Source organism: Octopus sinensis, linkage group LG16 (assembly GCF_006345805.1).
Source record: "Octopus sinensis linkage group LG16, ASM634580v1, whole genome shotgun sequence".
NCBI lineage: Eukaryota > Metazoa > Mollusca > Cephalopoda > Octopoda > Octopodidae > Octopus > Octopus sinensis.
The window spans coordinates 22,124,064-22,145,877 of NC_043012.1; the positions used below are offsets into that span (position 1 = coordinate 22,124,064).

At 37.7% G+C, this 21,814-nt stretch overlaps 1 long non-coding RNA gene across 1 annotated transcript in view; it reads left to right on the forward strand.

The window, feature by feature from the left end:
* The window catches only part of LOC118766529, a 29,706-nt gene extending 8,209 nt beyond the window's left edge, over nt 1–21,497 (forward strand). Inside the window, exon 2 of the long non-coding RNA XR_005002464.1 lies at nt 20,943–21,497. This is a non-coding gene — a long non-coding RNA (uncharacterized LOC118766529). The remainder of the gene's footprint in view (nt 1–20,942) is intronic.
* The last annotated feature ends 317 nt before the right edge of the window (nt 21,498–21,814 follow it).

A 21,814-nucleotide genomic window follows, 5' to 3' on the forward strand; every position in this document is an offset into this window, starting at 1 on the left:
ACAACGTTTCGGCTGATATACCCTCCAGCCTTTATCAGGTGTCTAGGGGAAATTTCGAACCTGGGTTCTCTTTTTACCTACGCCTTCTATTTCAGTCAAATGACTGAAACAAGTAAAGATTACAGAGAGTTATTGCAGTCTGCTGAGATTAAGGTGTTTTTAAAAGAATACGTTTTGTCAAAGGTGATTTTCCTATCACAATATCTGATCTATTGGCACAATCTGAATTGCTTGATCGATTTGGATTACCAAAGAATGGTGATAGCTTTCTTTTCTACTACATTGGCATTCTTGTGTTCCCACCAGTTCTTCTCATTCGTAATGTGATCCAGTAGAAATACTACTAAGTATATCACGGTGATTGTGGAGACGCAATGGCCCAGTGGTTAGGGCAGCGGACTCGCGGTCGTAGGATCGCGGTTTCGATTCCTTGACCGGGCGTTGTGAGTGCTTATTGAGCGAAAACACCTAAAAGCGCCACGAAGTTCTAGCAGGGGGTGGTGGTGATCCCTGCTGTACTCTTTCACTACAACTTTCTCTCACTCTTTCCTCTGTTGGCCTGCTCGCTTAGCCAGCGGGGTGGTGTCATTCGAAGGCTAAAACAATGCGAACGTATTGTGACCAGTAATGTGTAGCAACATCTGATGGTCTGGTCAGTCACGTGATTACGTGATATCACGGCGGTTAATATATTCATTTAAGGCTAGCACAGAACATCCAGAGACGAGGTGGTCAACTGCTTCTTTGGCTGCACCAAAAAAGCGGAAGACAATATCAACACAATTTTTAAGAGTGCGTGTTTGGTGGTTACTGGTGGACAGAGTCTGATTCTTAACCGCCATAAAGCAGCCCTCCTTTTCTGCTTTAAGTCCAGATGCTGCCAACCATTGTTGGCTTATATTTGTATCAAATCAAGATCGCTGTCCCTTGCAGGGTATTTGTCATACAATGCCTTATTTCTCCATCTGTTTCGTAAGAGAGAGATACCATTTGGTTTGATCAATGTTTTCATCTATTTTGCCTTGACAATATTTTTTTGATTCATCTAAGTTGTTCCTCAGTCTCGTTGATCAGTCATTCCTTTATACATTTCTTTGCTTCATCTGATATTCAATACAATGTTTTGATGCATTTGTACTTACGGACGAGTTTAGGCATCCAGTTATTTTTGTTCTTTAGAAAGCTCTCTACTTCTATGGTTGCCGTCTTTATTGACAGTTTTACGTCCTCCACCCTTTCACGGGATATATACATATACTCTTTTACTTGTTTCAGTCATTTTTGACTGCGACCATGCTGGAGCACCGCCTTTAGTCGAGAAAATCAACCCCAGGACTTTGTAAGCCTAGTACTTATTCTATCGGTCTCTTTTGCCGAACTGCTAAGTTACGGGGAAGTAAACACACCAGCATCGGTTGTCAAGCGATGTTGGGGACACACACACACACATAAACATATACACACACATACATATATATAGATATGTACATAAATACGACAAGCTTCTTTCAGTTTCCATCTACCAAATCCACTCACAAGACGTTGGTCGGCCCGAGGCTATAGTAGAAGACACTTGTCCAAGGTGCCACGCAGTGAGATTGAACTCGGAACCATGTGGTTGGTAAGCAAGCTACTTACCACATATATATATATTCTGCCTACACCTTCCTTTTGGTGATGCATGTGATACATTGTGAGGAGCTTGCGTATTTTTGTATCAGTCTTACAGATTTCACTGATGGACCATTTTATGATATTAAAGCTAAAGATCACAGCAGGTATAGCCAGAATATTGATCGCATCAATCCTGTTTCTTGCATTAACATCACTCTTTAGGATATCTCTAACTCTACGATAGCTATCCCGGGCAAAATACTCAGCGATTTCTTCGTCCGTCTCTACGTCTCTCTACGTTCTGCGTTCAAATTCAACCAAGGTCGACTTTGACTGTCATCCTTTTGGGGTCGATGAAATAAGTAAAACTCAAGTACTGATGTTGATATAATCGTCTAGCCTCTCTCCTAAAAAAAAAAGATTTAGAAATTTAGATCTTGTACCAATACTAGAAATTATTACAAGTGGGCGCTGATACCTAAGGGAGTGGTTGGTGTAGGGGGCTTTTAGAGAAAAAGGAAGCGTTGGGAGGAAGGCAGATTGGGGGACGCTATGAATTTATTATGATATCATTACAGTATTGTATACACATTATATATTATATAAAATATCAAATGATTCATAGTATATATAAATTAGTAAAATATAAAATATTTATTTATACATAAAAATAGGGGAGGGGCGCTGGGGGTATTATGTGGCCATGATAGGAATTGTGCCACAAAAAGTTTGAAAACCTCTGTTTTATACCAAGATAAAACAATGTACATGATAACACTTCCAATCAGTTAGGATCAGAAACCATGAGAGCCACTGCCTGGTACTGCATCGGGGCATATCATTAAATGTTTTACTATTATTTCTTATACATGCACAAGTCTACAAATGCAAATTTAGAGAAGAAAGATTAAACCGACCCGTTTTACTAATCTCGTATTTTATCGCCACTGGAATGATAAAATGCAAAGTTGAGGGCAGAGGGATTTAACTTCTGGATTTAAAGAACCGGAACTAAATACCAATAAAAACAATAACAAGAATGGCGAGTAATAAGGTTTTCTTTTATTGCCGTAAGGGCAAAGGGTGGGGCATCATAATATTGAGCTAGAATCCATTTAATTTGAAAACATACATTGACAAAAACATGTAGACACATACGTACACAAATACTCACACACAGACACTCACATGCAAACATACACACGCATATGCATGCACAAACAAATACACAGAAACGTATATACCATATATATATATATATATATATATATATATATATAATATATATATATATATATATATATATATATGAGTGTGTGTGTATAAATACATATATATAAACATGTATACATACATATATATATATATATATACATACATATATATAGGCATGTGCAAGCACACACATGTACACACACACACACACACACACACAAACAAACAAACGTAACCATGCACAAACCATAAACACACATACAAACAGCTTTACACAAACACACACAATCAATTTATGCTTTCCCTAGAATGAGAGAATGTGATAAGATTTTCCAATCATTGCTAACATCGATCAGTGAAGCTATCAACACGGATCGATATTGTTCCACTTGGCTGATCATGAAAGCCCATCCCATGGCCTCCTCTACTAATGTAATAACTGTTTCTTACATAAGCGTGACGGTCTCTAGTAATGGTGGAGACAGGAATGGTGGTGGTGGTGGTGGTGGTGGTGATAGTGGCGGTGGTAGCAATAGTAGTTGTAATAGAGGTGATGGTAACGGACGGTTACGTTGGTGTTAGTGGACGTGGTGGGAATGACGATGATAGTAGTGTTGGTAATAGTAGTGGTGGTGGTGATGGTGATGGTGGTTATTGGCTGTGTTATAGTTGCGATTGTGATCGTTGTGGTGGTGGCGATAGTTCAGGTGGTGGGCGTGACTATGGAAGCCGGTGTGATTGTGATGGTGTGGTATTTGCATTTGTGATATTGAGGGTGGTGGTGAGGGGGTGTTGGTTGTGGTGGTGATGATGGTGATGATAAAGATGATAATGATGGTGGTGGTGGTGGTGGTGGTAGTGGTGGTGGTATCGATTTGGTGGTTATCGTTGTAACGTTGATGATGATGATGATGGTGATGATGGTAGTGAAGGAGTGAGGTGGTGGTGGTGGTGGTGATAGTGGCGGTGGTAGCAATAGTAGTTGTAATAGAGGTGATGGTAACGGACGGTTACGTTGGTGTTAGTGGACGTGGTGGGAATGACGATGATAGTAGTGTTGGTAATAGTAGTGGTGGTGGTGATGGTGATGGTGGTTATTGGCTGTGTTATAGTTGCGATTGTGATCGTTGTGGTGGTGGCGATAGTTCAGGTGGTGGGCGTGACTATGGAAGCCGGTGTGATTGTGATGGTGTGGTATTTGCATTTGTGATATTGAGGGTGGTGGTGAGGGGGTGTTGGTTGTGGTGGTGATGATGGTGATGATAAAGATGATAATGATGGTGGTGGTGGTGGTGGTGGTAGTGGTGGTGGTATCGATTTGGTGGTTATCGTTGTAACGTTGATGATGATGATGATGGTGATGATGGTAGTGAAGGAGTGAGGTGGTGGTGGTGGTGGTGGTGGTGTCTGCAGTTATGATCGTGAGAGTGGTGTAGACGATGTTGTGTAAGTGATGATGGTCGTAGTGGCGTTATTGGTGGGATGATAACGAAGACTATGAAAATATGTCAGTCGGCTAATTGCGGCACAACTGAAATGTTTGAGACACCCGTTGGCTCAGTCCACTTCAACTGTATTGGGTCATCCCATAAATAATGCGGGTGTTTTTTATACTTATTTAATTTTTTTAAATTAAGATAAACAAAGTTCTTTTTTAATCTAAAATATGCTCTCCTTCATTTTCTCCAATGCGCTTCCATCTATCTAGTAGACTTGCAAGACCCCTCTTCCAAAATCCACTTGTCCGTGACGAAAAATACTCCTCCAGTAATGTTCTGACATCGTCGACAGAATTCATATTTTTTCCGTTCAAATTATAATTTGAAAACTGCCGAATAAATGATAATCAGATGGGGCAATGTCCGGCGAATATGGTGGGTGGGGCATCGTTTCCCATTCAAACTACTCCAGCTTTTGGAATGTCATTCTCGCTGTATGTGGGCGAGCATTATCCTGATGGAAGAACGTCTTTCGTCTTGAAACCAAAGACGGTCGTTTTTCTTCTATCGCTGACTTAAGCCGCTCAAGCTGCTCGCAGTAGATCTCCTTTGTCATCGTTTGGTTTGGGTTTAAAACCTCAAAGTGGACTAAACCTTTCATATCCCACCAAACCAGATAACAACACCTTACGTGAGTGAAAGCCTTCTTTAACCTGGGGTTCTGGTGTTTCTCTTTTCCCTACCCACTGTCCTCGGCGCTTGACATTTTTATAGAGAACCCATTTCTTGTCACCAGTCACTATTCGGTGGAAAAAAGGGTCATTCGTGAGACGTGGCAGCAACGAAGAGCATGCATTCATTCTCTGCGTGCGATTAGATTCGGAAAGTTTGTGAGGAACCCATTGACTCAATTTGCTAACTTTCTCGATGGCACACAGGTGACGGTGAATGGTTGAATGACCAAATCCAAGCTTTTCTGCTAGTTCCTCAACAGTTACGATGTTGTTCCTTTGTTCCACCAGGCTTTTCATGATTCCCTCGTTGAGCTCTACAGATCTTCCAGGACGAGGCTCGTCTTCTAGGCTATAGTTTCCGGTTCGGAATTTCTGGAACCACCAATGACACTGACTTACGCTTCTTGTCCGATCCCCATGTACTGCATTAATATTCCTCGCACTTTCCGTTGCGTCGTTGCCTTTATTGAACTCATAAAGCAAAATATGCCGAATATGTTCCTCTGTCACTTCCATTGTAGCATTGAAAAAATAACTGTTAAAATCGAACTGCACTCTTGAAAACTTGCACTAAGAATAAGCACAAGGTAAAATTACTACCTGCTTTTATAGTAAGTTGATGCAGGTAGTTTATCCCGTCCCCCATCGACTTTTAGTTCATGCAATTGAAAAAACCACATTATTTATGAGATGACCCAATAGACAGATACCATGGAAAAATAGAGGTCACACAACGGTATGCATTTATATGTATGTAGTTATATGCTTCAAGCGTTTGTTTTCGTTTTTGTTCCCTGCTTTGTTTTGATTTGGTTTGATATTTTTGATTTTTATTCTTTCAAGGAAAATCCTTTCGTCCGGGATCATGGCATGCGCAGGATGAGAGACCCGTATCTCCCTGGATAGGACGGCTGCAAATAAAGTTCTTTGTATATAGATATACAATCCGCAGAGGAATAACCCAAAAAAACAATAGATATACATACATACATACATACATATATATATATATATATATATATATATTATATATATATAGAGAGAGAGAGAGAGAGAGAGATAATGAAATAATTACTATATATATATATATATAATGAAATAATTACTATGAAGCACTGTAGAATATATTGTACGAGCGAAACGTCGCCCGTCCAATGGACGGTTCTGAGTTGTCAAACATTTAAACCAAATTTTCTCAAAACAACTTGTCCGGCCGTCCCATTTTGTGGCATTATTTCAAGCCAGCCGGCTTTCTTGCGCAAACTGCTCGTGCATTTTTCTCGCGTACGCGTAGAATCGATCACAACAGCAGATGTACTTGCGCGTACCAAATGTACGTTCCCACGGCTTTATCGATCGCATTCTCACCTGGAATCGATTTTTGTAATTTTTTCAAGACTTATACACGCCCTGATACTGTCAGTATCTACATATCAAATTTGAGCGCAATCGGATGGAGGATGCCCGAGATCCTAAAAGGCACACACACACACGGACAGAGCGGATTTTATATAACAGATAAAGAATCGTAGGTAAGGCCAAATAATGGGAAGTAAATGCATGGTAAATCACAAGAAAAAAATATGTGAATTAATGTAGACTTACCTTGTATTCAATCTTTCGGGGTTATGACCCCATTTTCAAGAAATTGACGAATGCTGCCGATGTTTCTTGAAAATGGTGTCATAGCCCCGAAATATTGAAAACAAGGTAAGTCTACATTAATTCACATATTTGTTTTCTTGTGACTTACCTTGCATTTACTTCACGTTGTTTTGGCCTTACCCACCATCCTTTATGTAATATATATATATAGTGGCTGCGTGGTAAGTAGCTTGCTAACCAACCACATGGTTCCGGGTTCAGCCCCACTGCGTGGCATCTTGGGCAAGTGTCTTCTGCTATAGCCCCGGGCCGACCAATGCCTTGTGAGTGGATTTGGTAGACGGAAACTGAAAGAAACCCGTCGTATATATGTATATATATGTGTATGTGTTTGTGTGTCTGTGTTTGTCCTCCTGGTGTGTTTACGTTCCCATCACTTAGCGGTTCGGCAAAAGAGACCGATAGAATAAGTACTGGGCTTACAAAGAATAAGTCCCGGGGTCGATTTGCTCGACTAAAAGGCGGTGCTCCAGCATGGCCGCAGTCAAATGACTGAAACATATATATATATATATATATATATATATATACATTCACACATGGCGGACTCTCCCGTCGAAGATGATGGATTACTGTTCAACGAGAAGCAAGAAAAAGAATCCAGCCAAATAGACAATTAACAAACACCCTCATTATTACTATCATTCACGAACGTTTGCGATTTATTCACTTCACCAGGTGACTCCTCAGGTCTCCAAAAGCAATATGGATATAAACATGAGTATGACGTATTAAACCAGCATGCGATCTAGCTGAGAATCACGATGTGGACAATGGTGTTCTGCGTGCAGACTGTTCTGTCCGTTCCTTTCCATGTGATTCCGTAGCTGCTTTTGATATTGTACACTTTAGGTTTTAAGATTTTGAAGCTGGAAAACGCACTCTCTCTCTCTCTCTCTCTCTCTCTCTATATATATATATATATATATATATATATATAATATATATATAATATATATATATATATTATATATATAATATATATATATTATATATATATATATACATTCACACATGGCGGACTCTCCCGTCGAAGATGATGGATTACTGTTCAACGAGAAGCAAGAAAAAAAGAAAAAAGAAAAAAAAAGAATAAGCCAAATAGACAATTAACAAACACCCTCATTATTACTATCATTCACGAACGTTTGGCGATTTATTCACTTCACCAGGTGACTCCTCAGGTCTCCAAAAGCAATATGGATATAAACATGAGTATGACGTATTAAACCAGCATGCGATCTAGCTGAGAAATCACGATGTGGACAATGGTGTTCTGCGTGCAGACTGTTCTGTCCGTTCCTTTCCATGTGATTCCGTAGCTGCTTTTGATATTGTACACTTTAGGTTTTAAGATTTTGAAGCTGGAAAACGCACTCTCTCTCTCTCTCTCTCTCTATATATATATATATATATATATATATATATATATATATATATATATATCTATATATATATATATATATATAGATATATATAGTAAAATAAAGATTCAGATAGAATTAGGTCATTGAAAAGATATACACCAGGTAGAGTTGGATAACACTGTGGTTCCGGCCTATGTATCAAATAGGATATTCCGGTTGTGTACACAGAGAAATCTAACCCTATGAGTATTTAAATCCATAAATCTTGAAATATCAGGTCATCCCATAAGTTCTGTCCGATTTTACCTTCTTTTTAAAATTGAATGAAATTTAATAGTGTTTTAGAATGTCTAATGGAATTAAAAATTATTTTTATGCATTTGTGTACATTTAAACTAATTAAATATTGTTTTACAGAATACTAGAATTAAAATTTCTTTGATTAAAATCCTTCTAACATGGAAGTATCCAAAGGCACATAATGCTTTATGAGTACAAAAAAATAAACTCTGCAGCCGAAGCGACTCGAAATATACACTCAGTTTATGGGAAAGAATGCTTGAATGAAAGAACTAGCAGATGATGGTTTGCAAAATTCGGAAGTGGAGATTTTAGCCTTGAAGATGAAGATCGAACAGGACATTCAGTTGAGTTTGATGATAAGCTCCTTGAGACATTACTTAAAGAAAATCCCGCATTATCAGTTGAAGAATTGGCAATAAAGCTTAGTTCAAACCATATAACTATTAATCATCCTCTTCAACAACTTGGAAAGGTTCCTAAACTTGGAAAATGGGTGCCTCATGAATTGTCCGAAAGCAACAGCAAATCCCTAGTTGACATCTGCTCTTCTCTCCATTCCGCGAACTCATTTCACCCTTTTTGGATAGACTTGTGACTGGTGACGAAAAATGGATCTTCTATCGAAATGTTAAACGTCGTAAACAGTGGCTGGTATAAGGGAAAAAGCTCAACCACAACCGAGAAGGGAACTTCATGGGGAAAAGGTTCTTCTCTCTATCTGGGAGGATTGCAAAGGAATAATTCACTTTGAATTGTTACCACCTAATGCAACAATCAATGCTCAAGTCTACTGTCAGCAATTAAAGCGTTTGAACCAAGCTTTGAAGGAAAAAGACCCGTTTTAGTGAATCGACTGATGTTCCATCAGGACAATGCGCGACCCCACACTGCAAAGGTCACATCACAGAAGATCGAAGAGCTTGGTTGGGTAAAAATTCCTCATCCACCTGATCCTCCTGACCTTGCTCCTTCAGGCTACCATTTGTTTCGTAGTTTACGGAATCATTTGGGGGACATAACTTTCGCAAGCCAGGAGGAGATCGAAACTGACATTTCAGAGTTCTTCACTTTGAAACCAAAAGAGTTTTACATTGATGCGATTAAAAAGCTTGTAAATAGATGGAAGGAGGTCATAGATAATCAGAGACAGTACATTGATGATCAAATTTCAATTAAAAATAACATTTGATCACTTGTTTTCTTTATTCAAAATTCGGACAAAACTTATGGGATAACCTGAAAAAACTAAATAACGATATACATAAATATTTAAGTATATACATATATAAATGTTTATATGTATGTGTGTGTACAATATGTATGTTATATATATTTATATACATTATATATACATGTGTATATGCATATGCGCACATGATGCATGTAATAAATAGATAATGATGCCCGTTATTTTTAGTGAGTGCACAAGTATATATATATATATATATATATATATATATATATATATACGTACGTGTGTATATACACATATGTGTGTGTAATATATGCATGTAATATATATATATATATTTACATCTATAAAAGTATATATAAATATATGTATATATAAGTATATATATATGTATATATATATAAGTATATATATAAGTATGTATATATATATATATATATATACTTATATATATATACTTATATATATATACTTATATATATATACTTATCTATACACATATTTATATATACTTTATAGATGTAAATATATATATATATTTACATGCATATATACACACGTACGTATATATATATATATTATATATATATATATATTATATATATACATATGTATGTATATATGTATGTATATACGCACACACATACATACATGCAAACATACATACACAGATACAGATACATGTATATATATATATACATACATACAAACATACATGCATACATACATACATACATACATACATACATACATACATACATACATATATCTTCTATTGGGAGGGAAAGATAGAGTGACAGTGAGAGTGAATAACGATGGCGAGATTGATAGCGTGGCGAATTGTAACATAGAAACATGGAAAGGAAACAAAAAAATAAAATCTACCAAACTTGAGGGAAAGAAATACAGAGAAAGAGAGTATGAAAGAGAGAATAAAGGGAGGATGGAATAGAGAATAAAGGGAGGATGGAATAGAGAATAAAGGGAGGATGGAATAGAGAAAGAAAATAGTTTGATAAAAGAATAGACATGAGTGAAAGAGATTATGTTTAAACAAAAAAACCAAGAAGGATAGGAAGAGAGATAGTTAATGGTGCATTACAAGTGAATTTGTTTAAGCACCAAGGGTCTTATTGTGTATGAGCGCCAGAATAAAAAATATGGCCGCCATTTTTATTGGTCTTTGCTTTTTAAGTCTTCTACTTCGATGCTGTTGTTGTTGTTGTTGTTGTGTTAGCGTGTGTTTGTTTTGTTTGTTTGTTTCTTGATGTTTGTTTTATGTTGTTTGTTTTCGTTGTTTGTTTTTTGTTGTTGTTTGTGTGTGTGTATGAGCGTGTGTGTGTTTATGAGCGTGTATGCGTGTGTACGTGTGCGTATATGTGTGCATGAGCGTGTATATGTGTGTGTATGAGTGTGTATGTGCGTGTGTATGAGTGTGTATGTGCGTGTGTATGAGTGTGTATGTCTGTGTGTATGAGTGTGTATGTGTGTGCGCGTGTGTGTCTGTGTGTGAATGAATGTGTGAATGAGTATGTGTATGTATATGTATGTATGCGTGTTTTGTAGTTCTGTAAGTAAGTGTGTGGGTATATGTGAAAGAGAGTGTGTCTTTATGTGTGTGTCTTTGTGTGTGCATTTGTGTGTGCACGTGTGTGTAACAAAGAGGTTATATGTGAGAGTGTGTGCATTTGTAAGTATATATGTGTGTGATTTAGAGTCTTTGTGGATGTATGTGTGTGTTTGTGTGATAGAGAGAATGTGTGTGTCTGTGCTTGTGTGTTTGTATGTGTATGAGAGAGAGGAAGAGAGAGTGTGTGTAAATGTATATGTGTAAGTGTATGTTAATGTGTATGCTTCTGTATGTATATGTATAGTAGTATTGATGATGGTGATAGTGACGATGGAGGCGGCGAAAGTAGTGGTGGTGGTGGTGGTGGTAGTAGTGGTGGTGGTGGTGGTGGTGGTGGCGGCGGTGGTGGTGATGGTAGTGGTGGTGGTGGCGGTTGCGGTGGTAGTGGTGGTGGTAGCGGTGGTGGTGGTGGTGGTAGTAGTAGTGGTGGTGGTAGTGGTGGTGGTAGTGGTGGTGGTAGTGGTGGTGGTAGTGGTGGTGGTAGTGGTGGTGGTGGTGGTGGTAGTGGTGGTGTAGTGGTGGTGGTAGTGGTGGTGGTGGTGGTGGTGGTAGTGGTGGTGGTAGTGGTGGTGGTAGTGGTGGTGGTAGTGGTGGCGGTGATGGTTGTTGCAGTGGTGAAGATGACCAAAGCTGTGATGGTGATGATGGTAGTGATGGTGATAGAGAAGAGTTGTGACAGAACATAAAACAACAGCACAGTTTTCAGTTTATGTACACCACCGGCACCAGCATCACCACCACCCTCATCATCACCACCACCACCATTACCACCATCTACAGCCTCATCGTCATCATCATCATCATCGTTGATTTACTTCTCAGAGCGATCGGTCTCGTTTGCTCTGCTTGATTGTGTGAGAGCAGACAGCAGCTTGTTGTCTTGTTGTCAGCTGTCACACAGGGTCGCTTTCCGCTCATTATAAGCTTTGATAATTGGTTGTTAATTATTGTGGAAGTCATTCAACATCTTAAGTACCATTCTCAAAATCCCAGCCTCCCCAACAGAGCAGCTTTTGGGGGCCTCCTCTGCTCTCATATCAATTCCGATTTCTCTAACATATTTCTCGAACTTAGTTGTTAGTGATCCGAGTGACTACTAGTTAGTGATTCAGTTCCACAGCGTGGCCGCTTGGGCAAGTGTCTTTCTTCTACTATAGCCACGGGCCGACCAAAGCCTTGTGAATGGATTTAGTAGGCGGAAACTGAAAGGTGCCCGTCGTATGTGTGTGTGTGTGTGTGTGTGTGTGTGTGTGTGTGTGTGTGTGTGTGTGTGTGTGTGTGTGTGATGGTGTGTTGACGTCCCCGTAACTTTGCGGTTCGGCAAAAGTCACAGATGGAATAAGTACTAGGCTTACAAAGAATAAATCCTGGGGTCGATTTCTTCGACTAAAAAAAACCCTTTAGGGTCTGCTCCAACATGATCGCAGTCAAATAACTGAAACAAGGAAAACAATAAAAGAATTAAAAAATAAACTCTATCAATTCGAATTTCTTTTAAGGCATTTAATTGTATATTTGTCAGATTTTCAGAATAGCTGTCTTACATGAATCGCAATTTCATAAGTGTTCCACATTTCAAAATACTTACGAGTGGACTTTCTTTAACCCCCATGACAACGGGTTTTAATCAGGCAACTAGGTTGCACTGACGGTAATCATCTTAGCTGAGGTCAGCAATTGGCGCACGACAACGGTTCGGCGTATATTTGCGTCAACCGCTTTGAAGCATCCACTGTTTATTTATTTCAACTGCCATCACTGCGAGGACCGTAAACCCAGCGAAAATGGCATAGCTGGATGTGATTGGAAATTCCGTGAAGGACCAGAAGAATTTGCTGAGCGTGTACGAATTTGATGGAAATGGTGGTGTAACTGCTGCTTTTATACTATTATGGTGAGGAAGTCTTGAACTGAGTTGTAAATATTTACATGGAAAGTCTTACAAACCTATAAGATTCCTTGAATTTTACACAGTGGCCTCTATTATGGATTCTGCGAATGACAGCGGATATTTATATCAACCGGAACACAAACAGCTACAAAACCACAGCGGATAGGGCTGCGTATATTTTCGTAACCTGATTCAAAGCAAGTACACAGTGCACATAAATTTACGTCAACCGATGTTATTTACGGGTTAAAACACAACCTTTTAATCCATATTTTTCCAAACGTCTACCCACGCACTCATCATACCTTTGAAACACAAGTCACCACAATTTTTTTTTCCTTTTTGTTATTTTTCGTCATGTAATATTCCACATTTTGAAACACTTGTAATTTGTATTTTTACAGAAAAATATTTGGAAAGGCTGTCATTATTCCAAATGTCTATGTGTTTAGAGCCTTTCTACTATGCTTTCTTTCTCTCTTGTTCTAATTTATAGAAAGTGGTTTGCTTAATAGCTGTGCTGTAATTATTATAATTACTACTCGAGTGTTAACGATCTTATAATAGGAAAATTTGGATGCATACTTTTGCTATTATGGGTAATATCAGGAAATATGGCGTACGTATAATGATTATAATTTAAATTAGCTATGAGCGACAAAAGCAGGTCGTTACAAAATCTGCTTCTGTTGCTATAGTTAATTTATACACAGCCCACCAGCTTTCCGGGATGCCACTGGTTGTTCGGTCAGTATTATTCTTTATCGGTTTGACTGATTTTTTTGTCTGGCATTCGGCTTAGCTAGCTGCCACTGATGATCCGTAACACGGTGAAATTACGTGATATGGTAGCGCTACCATCCGCCGGTGTGCTGTCAGTATTTAGTCAACCGATAACAGAATTTCGATGCATTTTAGTATTTGTTGTCTGCACGAAATGATTTTCCGGTATGATTACAATAATCTAAATTAGGTCTGATGTGCTAATTAATAATTATAATTTAACTTTTATCAAATTTCTTGGTAGTTTTACAATGTGATGAAAAGAATCCTAATTTTCGCAATAAAAATATTTATTACTTTAAAATAAAATTAAATAAAGTGTTACACTCTAATGTAATGTATACAGTGTATATATTACACTATGGGGATACAGTGTAGCATTGTACGATGTTGCTGCTGGTATTGTTGCTGTCATTGTCATCTTTTATTATTTTTTACTTTTTTCAGTCACTGGACGGTGGCCATGCTGGGACACAACCTAAAGGGATTTTAGTCCAACGAATCGCCCCCACTACTTATATATATATATATATATATATATATATATATATATATATATTATATATATATATAATATATATATATTATATATATATACATATATATACATATATATATATATATATATATATATATATATAATATATATATATTACGTTAAGAAATCTTGTTGGGCTGATGACGGAAATGTTGATCTCTATATCCAACTAATCCAGAAACGGTGTTCTCAAGTAATCGATGTACGTGTGATCTTTTGTTATTTTTCCCTCTATACCTGCGTGAATTATTTTTGAGTATACGTTGTCTGGGAGACTTTTCTTATAGTAGAGGAAATAGCTAAAATATTTTTGGCTCCTATTTCTAAAAGTTCGGTGTGTGGTAAAGTAAATTATTTTACTGAACCCTAATTATATAACGTAATGTTTTGAATATACCGTAAATGGTCTTTTTATATACTGCACACTACTTGGTAAAATTGATAAGTAATAATTAATTAATTTTACCATTTTATTATTGACAATATATATATATATATATATATATAATATTAAAATAATAATTAAGGGCATCTAAGAGATACCACCATGCTAGATATAGCAGCCAAAACTTGACTCTAAAGCCACATTAAATATTCATACAGCACCAGGAGAGAAGACAAAGAGACAAAATAAACCAGTAAAAAAATTACTGGATAATTCCAGATCCTAGATTTCTGACTCTGCATACGTGCATTTATATGTATGTATACGTTCGTATATGTAAGTATTCGTATGTTGTATATTTGTATTTATATGCTATCTGAGTATATTCCACTGATGAAGGCAAAGCATTTCTTATGCAGAGTCAGAAATCCGGGATCTAGAATTATCCAGTAATTTTTTGCTAGTTTATTTTGTCTCTTTGTCTTCTCGCCTGGTGCTGTATGAACATTTAATGTGGTTTTAGAGTCAAGTTTTGACTGCTATATCTAGCATGGTGGTATATCTTTGATACCCTTAATTATAATTTTAATAATAATCATTACCTTTGAGGTTTTTATTCCCATGCTGGCCACATGCATATAGATAGATAGATAGATAGATAGATAGATAGATAGATAGATAGATAGATAGATAGATAGATAGATAGATAGATAGATAGATAGATATACTTATATATATATTATTTTTAAACGGGGTACTTATTCTATTAGTCTCTTTTGCCGAGTCGCTAAGTTACTGCTGATGCTGCGGCTGTTATCCCATTCATGTTGGTTCTGCAGCTGTTTGATGTTAAGCTGTAGAGAAGGACAAAAACACACAGAAACATACATACATACACCTACGCATGCGCACACACATATGCACACACGCATATATACGACGGGTTTCTTTCAGTTTCCCTCTACCAAATCCACTGATATGGCTTTGTTCGACCCAAGGCTATAGCAGAAGTTACTTGCTATAAGGTTCCACACAGCAGGATTGAACTCGGAACCATGCGGTTGGGAAGCTAACGTCTTACCACATGGCCATGTATTCGCCTCATGATTATATTCGTTCTACATCTGTTGTTGATCTCTTCTTCATCGTCATAGTGATCACTGTTGTTGCCGCTGCTGCTGCGGTTGTCCCATTCATGTTGGCTCTGCAGCTGTTGGTGATTTCTCCACTGTTATTGTTGTTGCTGTTGTTGTCGTCGCCCTTGCTGCATTTGTTGCTGCTGCTGTGGCCGCCTTTGCAATTTTCTGACGCCATCTTAATCCCACCTTGTACCGCCATCATAACAGGTGTTCCCATAATTCACGTACAACAGAAACAATAAAAAAGCATTCAATATTCTTCTCGTCCCTTAGCATATCATTGGCTGCGTATTCCGCAGATACTGACTTCGTACTTCGATTATCCTCTATATATTTTTTTCCCTAAGGCGGCGAGCTGGCAGAAACGTTAGCACGCCGGACGAAATGCGTGGCCGTTTTTCGTCTGCCGTTACGTTCTGAGTTCAAATTCCGCCGAGGTCGACTTTGCCTTTCATCCTTTCGGGGTCGATAAATTAAGTACCAGTTACGCACTGGGGTCGATGTAATCGACTTAATCCGTTTGTCTATCCTTGTTTGTCCTCTCTGTGTTTAGCCCCTTGTGGGTAGTAAAGAAATATATATATTTTTTTCCCTCTGACCAATTCCACGCATACATTTCGAATCGCTCCGTGGAGACCGAGGTATGAGATACTTGCCCAAGCTGCAGCATAAAAGGACCGAAACATACACCTCATGATTGCGAGACGATTTTCTTAAGCAATAGAACATACGAACGGTTATACATAAGGCGCTGGAGTGGCTGTGTGGTAAGTAGCTTGCTTACCAACCACATGGTCCGGGTTCAGTCCCACTGCGTGGCACCCTCGGCAAGTGTCTTCTACTTATATGTATGTATGTAATAGCTGATGTACCCGGTAATTCCAAGGAAAGCAGGGCTTATCCTTTGGCTCCATTCTCATAATTATTTCGCTAATCAAATAACAACAATACAATGTATGTAGCCCTTAAAACGGTTTTTGTGCATTTACAGAGAATACCGAACCGTCTTACACAGGATCTTATTTTTAGGAATCCCCTATAAGTTATGAATACCCAAATTGTGAAGTTAGTTATGTGATAACATGAAATTAATTACCTGATAGTAAGAATTCAAATAAAGTGGGCCCGAAAAGGGCTTTAATGCGTTCCCCGAGTATATAGAACTTAGGAGGAAATACTAATAAGGTATGTATACTAAAATTGTGAAGCATGTTACGTAATAACAGTCTTATCAGATACGAGATAATAACAATTCATAGTAAATAATTCTGAAATGGGATTTTGTGCGTTCCCAGAGAATATTACCGTCAGGGATGCTAGCGTTGGTATGTTCGTGAATAAGTCACTAACCGAAATAAGTGGATCTATTGTTTAGGAAAATACTGTTTACTTGTTTAAAGGTTTTACTGGAAAAATTGCGAAAATAACTCTAACAGTTCAAACACTAAGAAATAAGCATACTCAATTTCGTTTTTACTAAATAATTTAGGAAAATTAATGGGTTATTTCCCTTGGCAATACATAAAAATCCCTTCCAGGGGCAAATGGGTTATTTTCCTTGGTTTTTAAAATAATATATATATATATATATATATATATATATATATATATATTGTTTCTTTTCTGTGTATATTTCTGTTGAAGAGCGTAGGCTCGAAACGTAAAAGACTTGTTTTATTTATATTCCTGAGCGCCATACTAATACAATTGTTTGTTTGTACTCCACCTGCCTTCGTCTTTTGTTTATTTTCATAAAGCTTCCCGTTATATATATATATATATATATATATATATATATATATATATAAGGATCCCTTCCAGGTGCCCTATTATTGATTTTTTTTCAACAATCTGAGCACGCTATGAGGTTTCCAGATATGAGTTCTACTCACGTGTCACGTGTCAAAATCGATAAAACGATGTAGGAGGAGTTAGCTAACAACTCCACAAGCACGCCCACAGACAGAATTTCCCACATAGATTGTAGATATGTATGTATGTATGTATGTATGCATGCTTATATGCAAGTATGTGTGTATGTATGTATGCATTCATATGTGTATGTATGTACATAACATACACCAATAAAGAACTCTCAGCAAAAGATATTTTATCTTTCTTTTCGTTTCTCTTTGTGGCTCTTTTTCTTGTTTTGTTTCTTTTTTTCTCGTTATTTTTCTTTATTTTTCTTCTCGTTTATTTATTTATTCATTCATTAAACAAACAAACAAACAAAAAAACGAAGTAATTAGAAAGACAGAGAATTTCGGTAACTGTTCCACCAACTTCACAGTTAACCAAGATTCTTGTAGACAACTTGTAAGGGAGAATAATCAACGTAATTCGATTTCTCTTTACAATCTATCAGTTTACCTAGAATTCTTACCATTCCGATGTTATTTTTGTTATTGCCATTGTTGTTGGTATTCTTCTTTGTGTTACTGTCTTCATTGGTGGTGGTGATGATGATGATGATGATGTCTGTTGCCTAATATATTGACAGGAAAATGATGAGAAATCTTGTAATGAAATCAACGTAAAACAGGTGTGTTTTTGAAATTCTATTAATAGTTTTCAAGTTTTACAGTGAAAAGCATTTTTAAAAGGAAGAGAGAGAGAGAGAGAGAGTAGAAAGAAGGGAGAGAGTAGAAAGGAGAGAGAGAGAGTAGAAAGGAGTGAAATAGAGTAGAATGGAGCGAGAGAGAGAGTAAGGGAGAAGGGAGAGAGAGTAAAGGAAAATAAACAAAATATGCTGGGACAACGGAAAAAATTTTCTTGGCGAAAACAAAATGAATTTTAACCAAACGAAAAGTAATCAAGTAAAAAGTTAAGCCACAACAAAATATTTCCGTACTCCAGCATGGCCGCAGCCAACTGATTGAAGCAAGTCGAAAAGAAATTATCTTCTAATTTTTACTTGCTTCATGTCATTGGAATCCTGCCTTAAAGGGGCACTGCGTTGAAGGGTTTAGCCTAACAAATTGACCCCAGCACATATGTAATTTTTTTCCTAAGTCTAGTACTTATTCTATCGGCCCCCTTTTGGCGAAATACTATGTTACAGGGACGTAAACAAACCAACAGCGGTTGTAAAATCGTAGGGGGGACAAACACGACGTGCACACAGACACGCGGACACACACACACACACACATATACTTACGTATACGAAGAACTTCCTCAAAGTTTACGTCAACCAAAGTCGCTCACAAGGTATTGGTCAGCTGGAGACTATTGTAGAATTACTAGAAGACCTAAGCTGCCGCGCAGTGGGATTGAACCCAAGACCATGTGACAGCAAAGCGTGCCTTTTAACCACACAACCATGCAGCAAATTTACTAAAATCTACCAGATTGAATACTGATGAAATTTTTCACATATTCTTTTACTTGTTTTAGTCATTTGACTGCGGCCATGCTGGAGCATCGCCTTTAGTCGAGCAAATTGCCCCCCCCCTCTGGGGACTAGTACTTATTCTATCGTTCTCTTTTGCCGAACTGCTAAGTTACGGAGACGTAAACAGACCAGCATCGGTTGTCAAGCGATGTTGGGGATGGGGACAAACACAGACACACAAACACACACATATATATATATATATATATACAACAGGCTTCTTTCAGTTTCTGTCTATTAAATCCACTCACAATGCGTTGGTTGGCCCGAGGCTATAGTAGAAGACACTTGCCCAAGGTACCGCGCAAGGGTTCTGAGCCCGGGATCACTCCTGGACAGAGTCAAGACTATTGAAAAGGTTGCAAGACGCAACGAAAATTTTAGGAAAATAAAAATAAGGAATAAGTGGAAATTTTACCGGTGAGTGTGTTAAATTATAAGGCACAAAAAGAAAATGACTCTCCCCAGACACAACAGAATATACTTCAACACACAAACTCACATAAAGAATCTTGCAGACCAAATCCAAAAACGAAATATTTCATAGTAAAAGTTTCCTAAATTGAAAGCATTTCTCTTATGCAGTTTTAATTATACTATTATTTGCTGCTGAATGTAACTCTCTCTCTCTCTTTCCCTATATATATATATATATATATACATATACATAGAGAGAGAGAGAGAGAAAAACAGACAGACAGACAGATGAAAAGAGCTAATAACTGCCGGTATTTTGTTTCTTAAAGTTTCAGAGTCGCACATGAAAGTGTGTATGTGTGCGTGTGTGTGTATGTGTGTGCGTGCGCGCGCGTATTATGGCTTTATGTATGAGAAGATTAATTAACCTCACATTTGTTGGTTGATCAACCCTTCAATTTTATATGAAAAAAGCATCGTGAGACTAGAATCTAAAACACGCCGGACAAAATGCTTAGCTGCATTTCGTCCGTCTTGTCTTTATGTTCTGAGTTCAAATTCCGCCGATATCGATTTTGCCTTTCATCCTTTCTAGATCGATAAAATAAGCACCCGGTTCCGCACTGGGGTCGATCTAATCGTATAGCCCCATACCCCCCAAACTGCAAAAATTCGAAGCCATTATGTCGTTTCACAGCACTGATAAAAAAACCAATTCATCAGGTAGATTCTTTTGTTCTTCCTCCTCCGTTTAAGTATCAGCAGTTAATTTTATCTTTGTCATAGATAAACAGACGTGGTGTATCTGTTGTTTTTTTATCAGAATGTTTATGATGCCCAAATTTTTTCCATTTTATCGCGAGAAGTTTTTTTTTTTATACTTTTGTGAATGTTGCTCTTTAGTATAGGAGCTATTTTCTAGATCTTTCATAAATGCCTCATGTCTTCCAAGGTATCTCTTACGATGAATACACCACCACACACCTATTGTATACCGTACGTTTATGTTTTGTTTCCACTTCGCTCTGTATTTGCGTATGGCGCTGTGAATTTGGCCCCATTGCTGCCCCATCGTTTTGCTTGTACAGCTTGATTTTTGAACAGTAAAAAGGACAATTTCTTCAATCTACTATTGGTATATTATGGTGTGTTTGATTACTTAATCCAACTGCATTAAAGTTTAATCCCTCCACTGATCATTCAATTATTCTTTCATTTTTTTTCTAATTACAGGTCGTCTGCACTCGTGCTGTAGTACTGTCCCAATTGACCGCAGTACTTTTTACATCTGCTTGTTGTCTTATCCTATTTGTCGAACCACTCTGGCACCGAGGATAAACAAAGAGCTCTGTTTTTCAAGGGGAACCAAAATGTATATATCTTTCATTGGTGTCATTTAACCCCCAGATTAACTTTGATACAGCAGAAATATTATTCGGGGCATCCTAGCCGTGATCATCCCGTCTGCATTTTATCCATGGCTTATCGAGGATTACCGCAATATGGCGTGATTTGATTTAGACTTGTGCAGCAGCTGTCTCTGCAATATCTTACAATAGAATGCGAAAGTATCGCGCGCACACAAACTGAAACTTATTCACACACACACACACACACACACATTAGTGAAGCATTGAAAAATGATTTACTTGGCTGTGTGTTGTTTTCTGACCGTTTTTGTTTGTTTTTAATTATTTAGCCCTTGGCCCAAAGACATTGAAGCTGGTTTTCTTGAAATTATCTTCGCTTCCATATATGGAGCGCATCAATTTTTGTTCTTTGATCTCCTGAGTGCCAAAAAAAAAAAAAATAATTTAAAAAAAACAACCTCAAAATGTCTCGGATACAGTCATTCTCCGCCACAGTATCCTTGACAGAATACGAATTTTTACCTCCTCCGATAAAGTCTACGATATTTTCTGTGGTTCCCTTTGTAGCGATTCCGTGTTCCAATTCTGAAGATTGAAACTGACAATTTTCTTTCCCAACAAAACACCCTCGTGTTTCTACATACAGAAGCGAAGTCTCCCCACACCACCTTTTTTCTCTGTAGTCAATCAATCCATATGTCATTTAGAAGCGATTTTTGCCCCATATTTGTCCCG